This window comes from Balaenoptera borealis, assembly GCF_965194805.1.
Source record: "Balaenoptera borealis genome assembly, chromosome: 20".
Taxonomy (NCBI): Eukaryota; Metazoa; Chordata; class Mammalia; order Artiodactyla; family Balaenopteridae; genus Balaenoptera; species Balaenoptera borealis.
The window spans coordinates 2,844,111-2,857,058 of record NC_138879.1 but is presented as its reverse complement, the minus strand read 5'-3'; the positions used below and the strand labels follow the sequence as shown (position 1 = coordinate 2,857,058).

Here is a 12,948-nt window from a genome sequence, read left to right as displayed (position 1 = left end):
CAGAAATCCAGTAGGAAGCAGTGGAGCTGTTTTTCTGAAACAGGGGTGAGCGGGGCGGGGGGGGGGGGGGAGATTCCAGCTCCTTGCTTCTTCCCCATACGCTCCTCACCCCCAGAGACACTTCCAAGGCTCCCTCGGCATTCCTGGAACACAGTCGGGAAGTTCTATGTCACTGTGCCTCCCTGCCTACTTTTTAATGCCCACCGAAAACACAAGGGCCATCCAACTGAAAGGAGGAGGGAAACAGGCTTCAAAGAGCAAAACGCTTGTCAGCCAGCAGTTCGTTTAAACAAACGTGCATCTCTTCACATCAGTTCTGACGGTATCCCCCGCGGGTCATTTAGGAGGCATTCACTCAGTACCTGCCATGCACCAAGTACGTCATCAGGCTGATGACCGCTCTTAGGCATTTCACAAGAAAGGGATGCAAGAGAAGACAACTTGGCGTGTGGCCTCGTGAGAGAGACCTGGGCTGGTCCTACGGGCCCCGGCTGCCCTTTAGCTGCTGCGCGGTCTCCGGAAATTCACCAGCATGTGGAGCCTCGATTTCTCATTTGTGACAATGAAACAAGACGGGGTTGGGTCAGGTTCTGACTAAGGATTTTCTCATTTCTAGAGCCCTCTGTATGTGTGGAGAACCTCCCCAGCCGTATTCATCTCTACTCCCCAATCCAATTCTCTGTCCCAGCCAAAGCACACTAACCCCTAAACGGGTTTTCTTATTTCTTTTTTCTCTTTTTGGTATACATGGTCCCGCCTCGGGGTGTGCCAGGAAACACTTAACAGTAGTATGACTTTATCATCATTATTATTTTGTAAGAGTTGACTGAGAAGCTACAGGGCTCCAGGCTTCCGCAGGTACCATGGCAGAAGCCGTGTAGAAGTCCAAGAGCTGACGTCCTTCTTTGCCTGGATTACTCACATGTACTTTCCAAGCCTCCGCTCAGCTGTCACCCTTTCTAGAAAACCTTCCCCCCTTGACTGGAAGTTTGGGGTTAGCAGTTGTAAACTATTATATACAGGATGGATAAACAACAAGGCCCTACTGTATAGCACAGGGAACTATATTCAATATCCTGTGATAAACCATAATGGAAAAGAATATTAAAAAAAAGAATGTCTGTATGTTTATAACTGAGTCTCTTTGCTGTACAGCAGAGATGGGCACAACACAGTATTGATAAATCAATTATACTTCAATTTAAAAAAAATTAAATTAAAAAAAATAGTCTTCCCTCATCATAACTCCCGAAGGGGGTTCCAATGTGCTGAACCACCACTGGGCACCAGAATCCCCTAGGGAGCTTTATTTTTACTATTATTATTATTATTGTAAGGACACTTGACATGAGATCTATCCCCTTAACAAATTAATAAGTGCACAACACCATGTCGCTAGTTATAGGCACAGTATCGTACAGCAAATCACTGGAATTTAACCATCTGTTATAAAGTGAAGCTTTATACTTGTCCAACGGCAGCTCCCCATCTCCCCCTCCCCCGTCACCAACCTCTAGCAACGATGTTTCACTCTGCTTCCACGAGACACTTCACTGAAGTGGAAGCGCCCCGTATTGGTCCTTCTGTGACTGGCTATGGTCACTTAGCATACTGTCCTCTAGGTCCATATGTGTTGTCACATATGGCAGGATTTCCTTCTTTTTAAAGGCTGAACACTCTTCCACTGAACGTACAGACCATGTTTTCAAGGGTGTCCCAATCCCCGTGGGGTAAATACTCCACGACGGCCCATGTCTAGCTACCAGTGTGACCCCACTGAAGGCAGTGTTGGGAAAGGCAGCACACCGTGATCGAGGATTTCCACCACCCGGATGCAACAGACATGGATAACCTGGAGAGCACAGAGAGTAAGACAAGGTCGTAAAACTGCCATTAGGAAGTGACAAGTTTTTTTGGTTTTTTATTTGTTTGTTTTTGGCTGAGGCGCGGCATGCAGGATCTTAGTTCCCCGACCAGGGATCGAACCCCAGCCCCCTGCAGTGGAAGCAGAGTCTCTACCACTGGACCGCCAGGGAAGTCCCCAAGGAAGTGACAAGTTTTGAGTATCTCTTACCTTTGCTTGTAATGTAAACTATTTAATTTAATTTAATTTTTTATAATGATTCACTCACCACATTCCCTTTCTCTCTCTCTCTCAGTTGCGTAATCTACTACAAGTCTTAAGTAAAGTCTACGTCTCTTACACAAAACAATAATATAAAATCAGAATATCAGAAAAGTCATCTGCTGTAGTGCAAAGCAATTAGTCCATCAACTTAGAGAGACAGAAGACCTGCAGCTTGCAACTCCATGTACTTGGTTTAAAGCCCCACGATGCTCAATGATTCGAGAGAAAATTAATTCGAGCACCTGACAACCACTGTGGAAACACTGGCTACACCTATGTTGGTTCTATTACATTAAAATAAAATTAAGACAACAAAGAAGGGCTTTGGGGGCATTTCTGTGTTCCTGGCCATTTCCTAAGGATTTACACAGGTGCTCAATGAATAAGACAAATAAATTTGAGAAAGGAAATATTATGAATTAAGCAAAAAAAAAAAAAAGAAATCTGGAGGTAGTGATAAAAGCATTTTTGAGATCCTGTTCACTTTTTCAACTTTCTGTTGTTGCTGTTAGCCTCAGTTATGGTACCAGCCTACTCCGAGCTAAGTACACATGTAACACATGAAGTTTCCAGATGAAAACCAGGCTCATTTGGAAGAACGAGATATTCAAAATGATATCCTGATTTTTATTAAAGCAAAACACATTGCAGAACACAAATAATTCTAAGAAAGTAATAGCCATTACCTCAGACTAGTCACTCTGCATGACTGAAACTAACAGGGAAATTTCACCAGGAACAAATTACAGACATTTTCTGAGTTTGTTTCTATTATTACCTACCTAGGCAGTAGGTTATGAAACAAAGAATTGCAGTAGAATTTGAACAAGAGTGAACTCCCCGTCCACGTTTGCAACAAACAGAAGAGTTTCCACCAACTAAGCAAGTGCTCACGACCAAGTCAAATGCTAAAATAAAATGCACATTTGATAAAGAACCACTGGACTGGGAATAAATAATAATTAGGCAGGAGTCTATGAAAGCTGTAAATAGTAACAAGGTTCCACGGGAAATGCTCTCTGACTATATTAACAAACCTTCTCTATTTGAGCTAAACAATCAAAACCTTTTCCTTGGAACTCAGAATAAAGCACGTTTATTTGTTTTAATGAACTCCCTAAGGCTTCGGTGACAGCCGTGTCTTTCTGTAACACTTTGGTTGCCCTGCTTCTAAGGAAAGGTGCCACGATGCACGGCTACCACACCTTCCTCAGGTGTGCACCTTCCCAGGAGCAGGACAGAGGCAGATGTGGTGTATGAACAGTGCAGGGGTTTATTTCTCTTAAAGCAAAATGGAAACTGAGAGTAGGAAGAACTCTGATGAAAACATAACAGAACTGTGTTCACATGGTCAAACAGCAATTGACACTGGCGACAGGACGTTGCTTAGGAACGCCGCACGTTTTTGTGTTTTATCAGCCCAGAAGTGCAATCAGGCGTCAGGTCCTTCTCTGATTCCTGGAGCAGATTTGATCCTCCTTTTAGGCACATCCCTCAGGAACAGTGAGTGGGAGTTTCTCAGCGTACCTGTCCCTGTCTTACGAATCCCTCGTTCCCCTCATTTCTGCTGATAAGCTTCCTGGGCCAGGTCCTACGTGGGTAGCTGCTTTGGAATTTAAACGTGTTATGCTTTTCGCTGCAGTTAGTGTAATAAATTGAAGCTCCTCTCCAGGGTCAAAAAAAAAAAAAAAAGACCAGACTAGTGGGGAGACAGGCGAACACCAGACAAAAATGGAGTCTGGAGTCAGTCAGACTTGGACGCAGGCTACTAACACCATCAGTTACTGACTGGATGACCTTGGCTCTCTTGCCGCCCACTTCCCCAAATACCAACGTACATCACCTCTATGCAGTGATAACTGTGGGTCCCTTGAACTGGACCCCTCAGAGGATAAAGAGAAAACTGTAGAACAATCTCCCACTTGCCATTTTTGCAGAGTCCCAGGGTATGATGCAGCCACCCTGGAATGAGAGTGAGAAAAGTATCTGAGCTACATTGTATACAGTACTGTGTCATTCTGTAAAGAATGGGATAGTTGAAAGTGGTTAAAAGCAATAGTCTGGAACTAAAAATGGAAAGATTGGGCAAGATATTAAAAACAAACCACCACAGCAACCTCCCAAGTCGTAACAAGAATTGGGCAATAGGAGGATGGCCTGAGTCACCGTCAAGGAGAGGATGCAACGATAGGTTAGAAAGTGGATGAAAGCATGCTGGAGAGAGGACAGATGAAGACGGCTTGAGGTTGAGGATGTGAGATGGTTTTTCCAATCCCGATCTAGTTTATTTTTATCTCCCTCATGAGATGTAAAATAATTCACATGACAGTTTGATTGAGACCTTATGGGTACCGTTTCCATTGCGCAAGACAGGAATATTTAGGGCAGAAGCCTCCTGCCAAATGGTAACAGAAGATGGCCAGCGTGAGCAAGAGTCAAGGAGAGAGCAGGGCAACAGTTTAGCGAATCTGGGGAGAGGAGGCCACCGGTGTGGGTCGTCAAAGTCAATGTTTTATTGTCATCGTGAGAATCGCCTCTTGTTTGTATCACTCACGGACTTAAGGAGGGAGGAAGTCATAAAAGCCTAAAAGTCAGGACTTCCGATCCGTGCCCTCTCGTCTGCAACGTTAGGGTGCCATACGGGGAGTGTCTGCACGTGTCTAAACAAAACCCTTGGGAGCTCTCAGATGCTCCGAAAGCTTAACTGTTTCTACAGCACGGCCTGAAATCTACAGGAAACGGCAAAGTTTAGTGCCTTTGGCTCACAAGTCACTAGCTGTGTGTCCTTCAGCATTACTACGTGGTATCTACAGCAATCTAGATGAGACCTTAAAATCTCTAAAAAAGTCTAAAGGCCGGTGTAGCCCTAGCTTTAGGCAATCTGTTCCTAATTCTGCTTTGCCCTTGGAGGATTATTAAGAGTTTTATAAAAAGGATTGCCATTTCCACGCTGGCCAGCTCAGGCCATTTAAGCCTCCAATGTATGGTGGAGTGTGAGAATAATCAGAGTTATGAAAAATCAGGCCCTCCCATCAACTCCCAGGTACAGGCTGTACCGCTGTCGGGCACTTTCATAATCTCAGTTGCACATCTGTGTCTGTTTAATGTTTGAGTGCATTTGGATGTGCTTTTACAAATGGCTATCTATAAATCCCCATCCATTAGGTAGACGGGGACTTTCATAAGGGGATCCAAAGAACTAATGAAAAGAACATTTTGGTAACAATTCTCTGTTTATAGAGAGGATCTTTTTTCTTTTTTCCCCCCAAAAAAGCTCAAAGTACTTTTCATTAAAACATTAAAAACAGCGTGTCTATGAGGTAGGCAGTAGGTTGGAATCAGTAGCTCTATATTTTATAGGTGAGCAGCTAAGCCTAGAGCCAGCATGACAGAGTCCTTAGGGGACAGACACAGATACTGCCAGGCCAACTCAGCTGACATGCTCTCCACGCTGTCGCTTAGAAGTGCACAAGCCGAATAAAATGTGAATTTAGGTCAACTGCAGAGAAATGAGCACTCAATCTACCTGTAAAATGTATTTCCCATATATTTCTATAAAGTGCCCTTCCCAGATATACAGGTCTTCAATGATATTCTAATAATAAGGACTCTACATTTACCTCTCAAAAACCAGAGAGGTACCTTTGTATGTGGTAGGGCGACAGACCTGAGAAATAAATCACAAAAATATGGGAACACCAACAAAATTCTCAAATTTGCCTTTTTGAGGAAGATTGTTAGTAAGACACATTTTATAAAACACATCTGGTAATACTCACCATATGTATTGTAAGTGTGTGTGTGTATTCTTAAATATAAGAAAAAAATGACTTAAGATACAGTAGAAAAGACTTTTGTTTGACACAAGGAAAACTGTTTGGCTACCAGAATGAAAAAAATCTCTAGAATGAGTTACCAAGAAAGGTTACAGGCAGATCTACCCCCAAATATTTGCAGAGCTTGGAACAATAGTACAGATGAAGCTCGATTTCAATATTCTCTCCCCCTACTCTGAGAAACAAACCTTCATAATGACAAGATAAGAAATGAATAAAGTTATGGTTATCATGACACTGAGAACTGACCAAATATCTAAGAGGACTGAGTTTAATTCTTATTATGGCTGGGTGTTCTGTGGATAAGCTGGCACTATTTGGATAAGTACCAAATTAAAAGCATACATAATGTATAACTTATTCTATAGCTATCCTATAGAATTTATTTTTTTTGCACTCATTTCAGCAAATTCATTAATTACATTACTGTAATCATGATTTTCACCATAATTTATGATGTCCTGAGAGTAGTGACTAAAGGATTAAAACAGAAAATATAATTGTATTCAAAATATATGAATTTGAGTGTATTTTCATTAAAAAAGAAAATTAAATGTAAAGTATAAAAAAAGAATTGATTTCAAAGAAGGTATTTTTCTTCTAGGGATTCAAAACTCTCTATTAAAATGTAAAAAGAAAATTAAAAATTAAAATATATTTTTGTAAAAATAAAATTATTTGCAATTCTAGTATTTGGGATCTGTCCAGTTGGCACTGTAAAGACTCAGAATTACACATCACGCCTGTTATTTACATACATACAAGTCTAAGAGTAATATGGACTGTTCAATATTGTGAAACATTCCTCAGCTTGCGAATCTTGAGTTCCTCTGGAATCGCAAATTAGATCGTGAAGAGAGTAAGAAAATGAGTGCTTGGCACTCTTGGGAAACGATACCTGGTTATGCAAAAATCTAGCACATCCATACTATATAATTCTATATCATATTATTTGACGAGTTAAGTAAGTTTGCCTTTCCTTTAAATTAAGCCGTTCTACTGTCCCCATGCTACCTCTGCTGTCAGCACAGGTACGATCCAGAAACCTTCATGGCATCTGGATACGGTTTCTTTTGTTTTGAGGATATACTGTAAGGAGTATGGAGGAGTTTTTCTCTAGGGCTGAAGAATACTGGTCACAAGAGCAGACGTTAACACAGCACCACCACCAAGTGCTAGATCCCTAATGACAAAGAAGCCTGTGTGTTCTTGAATAAATTTAGTGTGTGTGTACGCATGTGTGTGTTATGTGCGGCCCTCTAAAGCACAAGCCCAGAAGAGCCCTTCTGCCTGGGTCTTAGGGTGTAACTGGTTACAGGATCTTGGAACCCCAGCGTTCAAGATGCTTCTTGGAGCCACAGGTGATTCACCTGAGGGTGTTTTGGGGACTGAGAGAGAGGAGGATGCCCACATCTTAAGGACTGATTTGTTTTTCTAGTAAATGTTTGGGCAAGGCATCTCAGATGGGTCAAACAGGTGGTAGGACTTAAACATCTGAATACAGTTCAGACAAAGATCCTTTGTAAGATTTGCAGAAAGGGCATACGGTGAAGTGTTCTAATTTAACGGTAGCAAAAGAGAGACTCTGTTTTCTTTTATTTTCATCATTAATACCATACCCCAGGATAACACTGGACATTTCGATCCAAATATGTCTACACATCCACCAAACACCATGCAGATCAACAAGCAGAGCAAGTAAGGTCTGCCATAGCCCATGACTCCTGCAAAACTGGAAAAGAGAAATACTACACACTCTGATTTTCATGTAAGTAGGCAGAAAACCATAGAAAGCAGCAGTGAAAGATCCAAAACTTGCGTCAGGGCAAAGAATCAGGGGAAGAGTGTGTGATAAAGAAGAAAGTGTGATGGGATCCAGGTTGTGGGAGAAACCAGATTACATCACCAACAGAAAGAGAGAGACCCATCCTGAGCGGGAAAATACAGAGAATAGGTCTGACACCTGAGGAATTAGACCTCTGGTACTGGGCTTGAAAGTGTGCAGGGCAGGGTCAGAGACAGTCCCGCTCAGAAGGTAGCCCTTCTGGGAAAGAGGAGGTGACAGGGGAGGGAAAAGCATCTCCTGGAGGCTTGGTGTTTCTATCAGGGGGCGGGAGAAGGGAGAAAGCAGTGGGCAGTTGGGGTTCTGGGCAAATGAAAATCACTCCAATGGAATGACATGCTATTTCGCTAGGATGGATTACCAAGCACATTCTAAGCAAATGAAGAGAAAAGATTCCAGATGAAACAAGAGCATATAAATGCTCAGAGTTGCTCTCCTGTGTTATTCATACCGCAAACCTTGCTTTATAATGTTGATGAGTAATCCTGCTTTCTTTTCCTTCCACAATTCCTGGGATGTTAGACATTCAACAGGTGATCCTAAATGTTGACACACAGTTGAGGTATTCATGCAATAACTGTTGTCACTTCAAATCAAAGGGACAGCAAGTATGAGGACACCCATTTATAATCCTCTGGGTTGTTTGTTTGTTTCGTTGTTTATGAGAAGACGGACACTTTGAAGAGAGGATGAGCAACATCCCTAAGATCACAGGGCCAATGAGGCTGACCTTTCGATCTCTGAACAAAATGGTCCGCCGCGTTACAACCCAAATCGCCATTTTCCGTAGTGATGACCTCAGAATTCTGCTGATAAAGACAGTAAAACACTTTGGACTGAAGTTCTTTCCCTCTTAAAAAAAAAACAGCTTCCAAATCCTGCCAAAGATGTTGATCCAAAATTAAAGAGAAGAAGGAGACCCAGTGTACTTGGAGTATTTTTTAAAGACATTTCTGCTTATTTCTACCCACCTACACCACCTCCAAACGCAAATTCATCTGAAAAATTATGAGAACAAAAAAGAACTGGCAGGTTATTCAAACTGCTCCTGGATACATACTGCCTAGAATTCTGCGTTCTTTTAACAGATGTTTGACTTCTAGAAAGTTTTATTTTGCAGAGATCTTGGATTCCAGCTCACTTTTATATACATATCACCTGTGAGCCAGCTGTTAGATAAGCCTGGAACTTATGGGTGGTTTCACCACCTGCCATTACTCAGAACGAAATGCAGATGATTTTCTGCAGACTCAGCTGAGAGAATGAGGGGGAAAAGTCTTCTTTTTGACTCCTGGTTCCCCACCAATCACTTCATGAATAAAAGAGCAAGGCAGCCATCAGCAACCAGCTGGCTAGAGTGACAAGTCATCAAATGTGCCATGGGTCAAAAGAACGATGGGAGTGACCTGCTGGTCTCCTCCAATGTCTGAGACATGAGAAAATGGCTGTAATTGGTGGTGGGAATAAGCTGAAAATATCAAGTTATTAGCTACTTGAAATTTGGAGGCACTGAATGGATTAAAGGTAAAAAGCAAAATCTCCCCCCTCAAGTACTGAGCAAAAGACGAAACCATAAAAGGAAAGATAATGATAAGAAGAAGAAGGTCTAATATGCATTGCTTACTTACTAGATACGAGACATGACGATAATTCTTTATTCTCTATTCATCATTATATTGATTTTTACAGGATACTATTATTTTCCAAATATTTTCCAAATATTTTCCAAAGATGGGAAAGTTAAGGCTCAGAAAGGTAAGACAGTTTGTCCAAAATTAGAGCTGAGACTCAAGACCAGGACTTCCTGACAGTGTAGTCCAGAATCTTCACTCCTATTTATTAAGAAAGAAAAGGCAATAAAAAAAAAAAAAACCTAAAAATAAAGTTATAAGACCAACAATTGGAGAAAATATTGACAATACTTGTGACTGAAATATAGTTAATATCCTTAATACAAAAATAGCCTTCAAAAACCCATAAGGAAAAGATAAAATCATCAAAATAAAAGATAAGCTAAGGTCCAAGGAAAAATAAAACACAAAAATAAGAAACAAGCATGAAAAAATAGTGATTGCATTAGCTTCCTGTTGTTGCTATAACAAGTTATTGCAACTTTACTGGCTTTAAAAAAGCATAAATTTCTGATGTTACGGGGAAGTTCTGGAGGTCAGAAACCTGAAACAGGTCCACGGGACGGTGCTGCCTTTGGAGGCCCTCTGGGACCCCATCCTTGCCTTCACCAGCTTCTGGAGGCCGCCCTCCTCGCCCACTCACGGACCCTTCCCCCATCCTCACAGCCAGCAGATGCCCGTCTCCCCGCTGAGCTCTGCTCCATCCTCACATTTTCTTTCTATGACTTTGACCCTCCTGCCTCCTCTTCCAAGGACATGTGAATGGCATCAGGCCAACTAGATAATCCGGCACAACCTCCTCATCTCAGAATTGTTAATTGAGTTGTATCTGCAAAGTCTCATTTACCATATAACGCAACAGGTTCAGGGGTGCTTAGGACATGGGGATTAGCACATGGACAATCTGGGGTGGGGGATAGGGCAGGAATCAGCCTACCACAGTAGTAACCAAAAATTTAATTTAAAACAACAAAGAGGGCTTCCCTGGTGGCGCAGTGGTTGAGAATCTGCCTGCCAATGCAGGGGACACGGGTTCGAGCCCTGGTCTGGGAAGATCCCACATGCCGCGGAGCAACTAGGCCCGTGAGCCACAATTACTGAGCCTGCGCGTCTGGAGCCTGTGCTCCACAACAAGAGAGGCCGCGATGGTGAGAGGCCCCCACACCGCGATGAAGAGTGGCCCCCGCTTGCCGCAACTGGAGAAAGCCCTCGCATAGAAACGAAGACCCAACACAGGCAAAAATAAATAAATAAATAAAAATTAATTAATTAATTTTTTAAAAAAAAGAAAAAAGAATCTGCCTGCCAGTGCAGGGGACACGGGTTCGATCCCTGGTCCGGGAAGATCCCACATGCCGCAGAGCAACTAAGCCCATGTGCCACAACTACTGAGCCTGTGCTCTAGAGCCCCTGAGCCACAATTACTGAGCCCGCGTGCCACAACTACTGAGCCCACATGCCACAACTACTGAGCCCGTGTGCCACACCTACTGAAGCCTGTGCGCCTAGAGCCCGTGCTCCACAGCAAGAGAAGCCACCGCAACGAGAAGCCCGCGCACCGCAACTAAGAGTAGCCCCCGCTCACCGCAACTAGAGAAAGCTTGCGCACAGCAACGAAGACCCAACGCAGCCATAAATAAACAAACAAACAAACAAAGGGATGCCATTTTTTGCCCATTAAATTGGCAAGAGTACAGAAAATAGATACAGTCTGTCGGCAGGAGCAACAACTGGCATAAATTTTCTGAAAGGCTCTGTGTGTGTGTATATATTACTGTATTTGTGTATATATATACTATACTATATATATATATATACTATGTGTGTGTGTATGTGTATATATATATGTATGTCAATGAATATCACTATATCTCAAAGAACTTACCAAGTTATTCCCCCGACTAGAAATTCAGTTTCTTGGAGTTGGTCATAAGGAGATGACCATAGACATTAACGAAAGATATTAACCTCAATGGCAACAACGTAATTTGTTTCAGTAAATAACGGTATTGTCATTTAACCGTACTTAGTGTTATTAGAGTACTGTGTGTTCATATTATAGGAAAAGGTCATATTGTAGAAAAATACTTAAAGATATGGGAAATGTCATCTTATACGACAAAGGCTACAAATAAATAGCATATTCTTCCTTTTTATAAAAGAGTGTTAGTCAATAAAAATGTGGGTATTTTTTATTTTCTCTGTGTTTTCCAGCTTTCCTTCAGCGAACATGTAATACCGTTATAGTGATATCAATGTTATTTCTAAAAGAACCTTCTTCTTCAGCTTGATACCAACCAGGAAGAGCTTCAGTCTTGCCAGGCAATACGGAGAAGGATGAGATCACCTCCAGGGACGTGGCCAGCCTTGGAGGTCTCTAATTTTCTTCACTATCAGTAAAGTCTGTGACAGTTCATGAAGACGGAACACTTCCAGAAGCCAGGGAAACACAGTGGAAGGAGAAAGAGCTTGAACCAATGACCTAATGACCTGTGTGTTCTCGGACAATGGCTCAAACTCATCAGAGCTGTGGCTCATCATGGCCAAAGAGGTACTGATGATACTTACCTTCCAGGATTCCGTGAAGAATAAATGAAATCATTTAGTGTCATATACACCAGGTGCTTTGGGGTCAGGAGGTTGGGATTCAGAGACTGGGTTTTTCCTTCACTGCACATGTGAACGAGGCCAGGATGCTTTGACCATTTATGTCTCAGCCTCCTCCATATGTAATGAAGTTAATGGTACCTAAAAATTAAATGCTATAAAGCACTTTAGAGTTTTACAGAGTGCCTGGCCTCCCATACACAGTGAACAGAGGATGGCTAAGATAACAGGTGCTCAGTAAATTGTGAAGTTTTGTTATTTCTAATGATTATATTGCACGAGCACATTCTGACAGTCCTTGGTTATCATCTTGATGACAAAGATCAGGTTACTCATCTCTTTATCAATCCAATCTGGAAAAGTCAATCGGCCATACTTTCACGTTGGCCAGATACATGGCTTGAGAAAAATACATCTTTCAAACTCTCTCTGACTCCTCTTTCTGTGTCACTGATGATATGGATGTTTGATAAATGTTCCCAAATTGATTATCCAAGGAAATGAGCCTTAAAAATTGTTTCTGGAGATCTTTGCAGGAATTTCTTAGGTTTTCTTAAAAGCGTCTCGAAACTTTTTATCTAGAACTCCAACTATGTGAAATCCTTTGAATATTGGGTTGGAAATTTTTTAAAAAAGATAAAACATGTGGCTGCAGTCCTTGAGAAACACTAAATCTACTGAAGGAGAAAAAAATCTATACAAATGCAAAATACTTAGGAACATATATAATAAAAGACCAAAAACCGAGGATTTATAGTATGGACACAGCGTATGTTTTACGAAAGGTGGAACAAGAAAATTGACATTCTATTTACACTGGATTTAGGAACACTTTCAATGTACCTGGTTAAAAAATCTACCTAAAGACCTGGGCCACATTACTCGGCCATAAAAAAGAACGAA

The 12,948-nt window shown here is 41.8% G+C and overlaps 1 long non-coding RNA gene across 1 annotated transcript in view; it reads right to left on the bottom strand.

Annotated features, from left to right (window-relative positions):
• Nucleotides 1-12,948, bottom strand: part of LOC309617792 — a 169,998-nt gene that overhangs the window by 126,943 nt on the left and 30,107 nt on the right. The window lies entirely within an intron of this gene.